General features: G+C 39.7%; 1 long non-coding RNA gene across 2 annotated transcripts; it reads right to left on the bottom strand.

Moving 5' to 3' along the window:
- Positions 1-1,717: 1,717 nt before the first annotated feature.
- LOC118399062 (uncharacterized) lies at positions 1,718-3,206 on the bottom strand. Of its 2 annotated transcripts, none has more exons than XR_004828755.2 (4): positions 2,960-3,206; positions 2,811-2,872; positions 2,478-2,518; positions 1,718-2,290 (listed from the first exon to the last, which is right to left on the bottom strand). It is a non-coding gene; the product is annotated as an uncharacterized LOC118399062 (long non-coding RNA). The 2 variants fall into 2 exon arrangements; XR_004828753.2 differs by having other exon boundaries at positions 1,718-2,293.
- Positions 3,207-4,353: the final 1,147 nt, after the last annotated feature.

Genomic DNA, 4,353 nt, shown 5'->3' on the forward strand with positions numbered 1-4,353 from the left:
CAGTGTTAATCTGCTAAATTGTAATTATTCGCCTACCTCCTCATGCCTTTTGCACACAATGTATATAGACTCTTTTTTTTCTTTTTTTCCCCTAATGTGTTATTGACTTGTTTATTGTTTACTCCATGTGTAACTCTGTGTTGTTGTCTGTTCACACTGCTATGCTTTATCTTGGCCAGGTCGCAGTTGTAAATGAGAACTTGTTCTCAACTAGCCTACCTGGTTAAATAAAGTTGAAATAAAATAAAATAAATAAAAAAGGCACACGTTGAATACAAACATATTTCCTTTTTGAAGATCATAAGAAATATTATATAAAATGGTACCAGCAGTAACACTTTTTGCTTCATGCTTCATACTTTATTTGAGACAAGCTACTGATATTGTTGCAGTGAACAACAGACTTGTCATGTATATCATGTACATTTCAAATTGTGTTGATCAATTATTTCATTGGGCATATACAGTGCCTTGCAAAGGTATTCATCCCCCTTGGCATTCATCCCCCTTGACACCTGTTCTGAAAGGCCCCAGAGTCTGCAACACCACTAAGCAAGGGGCACCACCAAGCAATGAAGACCAAGGAGCTCTCAAAACAGGTCAGGGACAAAGTTGTGGAGAAGTACAGATCAGGGTTGGGTTATAAAATATCCGTAACTTTGAACATCCCACGGAGCACCAAAAAAATCCATTATTAAAAAATTGAAAGAATATGGCACCACAACAAACCTGCCAAGAGAGGGCCACTCACCAAAACTCACGGACCAGGGAGGCAAACAGAGAGGCAACAAAGAGACCAAAGGTAATCCTGAAGGATCTGCAAAGCTCCACAGTGGAGATTGGAGTATCTGTCCATAGGACCACTTTAAGCTGTACATTCCACAGAGTTGGGCTTTATGGAAGAGTGGCCAGAAAAAAAGCCATTGCTTAAAGACAAAAATAAGAAAATGCGTTTGGTGTTCACCAAAAGGCAGGTGGGAAACTCCCCAAACATATGGAAGAAGGTGGTACTCTGGTAAAATGAGACTAAAATTGAGCTTTTTGGCCATCAAGAAAAACGCTGTCTGGCACAAACCCAACACCTCTCATCACCCAGAGGACATCATCCCCACAATGAAGCATGGTGGTGGCAGCATCATGTTGTGGGGATGTTTGTCATGCGCAGGGACTGGGAAACTGGTCAGAATTGAAGGAATGATGGATTGCGCTAAGTACAGGGACATTCTTGAGGAAAACTTGTTTCAGTCTTCCAGAGATTTGAGACTTGGATGGAGGTTCACCTTCCAGCAGGACCATGACCCTAAGCATACTGCTAAAGCAACACTCGAGTGGTTTAAAGGGAAACATGTAAATGTCTTGGAATGGCATAGTCAAAGCCCAGACCTCAATCCATTTGAGAATCTGTGGTATGACTTAAAGATTGCTGTACACCAGTGGAACCCATCCGACTTGAAGGAGGTGGAGCAGTTTTGCCTTGAAGAATGGGCAGAAATCCCAGTGGCTAGATGTGCCAAGCTTATAGAGACATACCCCAAGAGACTTGTAGCTGTAATTGCGGCAAAAGCTGTCTCTAAAAAGTATTGACTCTGAGCGGGTGAATAGTTTTGCTCGCTCAAGTTCTGTTTTTTTTGTTATTTCTTGTTTGTTTCACAAAAATATATATTTTGCATCTTCAAAGTGGTAGGCATGTTGTGTAAATCAAATTATACAACCCCCCACAATTTTTAAATAGTTTTTAATTCCAGGTTGTAAGAAATAGGAAAAATGCCAAGGGGGATGAATACAGCAAGCCGCTGTATATACAGTTACTACCTATCCTGATGTATAAAGCTATTTACTTTCCTCATGAGAATGGAGACAGACTATACCACATAGACATACTGACAAGCTGAATGTGCTTTGTATATTGAGTTATACCAGCTCCAGTACAGAGATCTAACACAATTAACAATTGGAACAATTTACACAGCAGACAAAAACAAGGTTTTGCCACTCCTCAAAAATGGCTTCACTCCTGCTCCTCGAAAGAGGCAAAGACAGTCATTTCCTTGTCAACTGCCTCCACATAGAACATCTCACAATCTCTCTGTAACTGGAACGAGAACATGAATGGTTCCTTGAGGAGAATATGTTCCTCTTCGTCCAGGCCATCATGCAACCATAGTTCTTCAAGGGTTGTAATGCGGTCTTCCCCGTCCATCCCAATTACACTAGGGAGGGAAACGCTGCCTTTAAATGTTTTGGCGTTCGCACCACCTTGCTGCCTCTGGGGTGTCTCTTAGAAGAACATCTGCTTCCTTGAAGAAAAATAATAATATTAAGAGTAGTGCCTCATTGGATGATCAAGTCAAATTTACACCCCACTTACACAATACCATCATGCAAACAAAAGCCACTATTACTAAACTACTCAACAAGTCACTATTATATATTGCCAATCATCAAGCCTTCCGCATTACACACAGTAGACTACATACCCAGTTCACAGCTCTGAGTTCGCCGTGCATTTTGTTTTCGTCTAGAAAGAAAACAAATTGTGGTCATTAAGTAATGTACAACAAGCTCTAGGAATGTGTGTACAAGAATGCACCTTACTTTAGGGGGGGGTAAGTCTTTAAACATTGGTTTAAGACTATACCACTCATCATATGACACCTTCTACCCGTAGTGTGTTTTGTCTCTCTTCTTCAGACCTTAGTGAGTGATTGACATACATTCAATAAGAAAATATATTCAGGTCGGTCTGACTACAGTGAAACAAGTGATTTAAAGGATGCAAATGAAAGGTTTTTATAATGTTCAAGACTTACGGAATGGGAACGTTCTGCAGGAGAACTAGGCACCACCATCGCCTAATATGCTGCATGTTTTCCTTTGAAAAAGAAAATCACACAATCGGATGGGTATCCCCAAAAAACGTATATCCACTAGTGATGAGAATTTCATAATTTATACATACCTCAGTGAAATCACACTGTGCTTCCATTGCAATATACAGAGCATACTGTAAGTTAAGAAAGAGTAGGTTGTTAAGTTTGATAGTTATGATAACAACAATAATAATGATAATAATAAATAATAATACCCCCCCAGGAATATATTTCAGGATGTAGAAAACATCCTCCCCGAAGAAGTTACGGCATGTCACATCAGCGTCCAGCTCTGCAGGAGTTTGGTGTATGAATTGTGTATGTAAAAACTGTAGGAAATAGGTACCAAAAGGTGTCAACAATAATAAACAAGAGAAAGTACGAGCAATAACAATAGTGTGTTTTGCAGGCTGCAAGCACAGAAATAATAATCACTTTTCATACGTTATAACAACAGAAAATACGACTAATATCATATACTGAATAGCCAGCATCTTACCATCAAAACAAACACCCCACAGTTGTTTGAGAAACCTTGCTTGGTAGACCCTGTGGTGTGAACAAGGTACAATTTTCAATTGACGATCAAATGGCACAGTTCATTGGAATAATTGAAAGAAATATCTAACCTGCACATCATCCACACCGAAAGTCCTCCAAGATCCAAGATCTTGAGGGGCGAAATGATTGAGGGGCCTCTTGAGACTGTTTAAGGGCCTCTGGGTGCTCTTGAGGGGTCACTGGTATGCTGATGGTATGTCAGGTGCTTCAGAAACTGTGCTCTGTTGATTATCGTTGCCGTGCAACAGCAACAATGAAAGTGTGTCGCATTTCTACAACTGAAGCCACACTTTATGATTGTGAACTCTGAAAGAGAAGGATGACAGTAAAGTAACAAGTTATACAATTCAATTAAATACACTGATGTAACTGAAAAAATAGGGCAAATTTAAAAAAAAGTGAATGTCAAATATATTCAATAAAGAAATAAAAAGTACCTCTGTGTCTCACTGAAGCATGACCTTTGATGTGGTTGTTGACCTTTGATGTTGTTGTTGACCTTTGATGTGGTTGTTGACCTTTGATGTGGGTGTTGACCTTTGATGTGGTTGTTGACCTTTGATGTGGGTGTTGACCTTTGATGTGGTTGTTGACCATATATTGTTCAGCCTTATATGTGCAGAACGGGCAGTGATGAAGTTGACTGCTGCTGTGTTTTTTTATTTTGGGACTCTCACCCTCCAATAACACACTAACGTGTCTCTATACATCAAAGAAAATAAGCATAGACATAAAAGGCATGATAATTAGAAGATCATAAATTAAGCAATAGGCAGATTATTTCATCACTGTATATACACTATGTGTAGGCTGTGTAGACTCTCTATGTGTAACTTAGGGAATGGCCGTCCGCATCAGCGATATACTTTTAGAGCCAGCCAAACACAACAAGGCATACATTGAGGAAACACAGAAAATCAAC

This window comes from Oncorhynchus keta, chromosome 20, assembly GCF_023373465.1.
Source record: "Oncorhynchus keta strain PuntledgeMale-10-30-2019 chromosome 20, Oket_V2, whole genome shotgun sequence".
NCBI classification, from domain to species: Eukaryota; Metazoa; Chordata; class Actinopteri; order Salmoniformes; family Salmonidae; genus Oncorhynchus; species Oncorhynchus keta.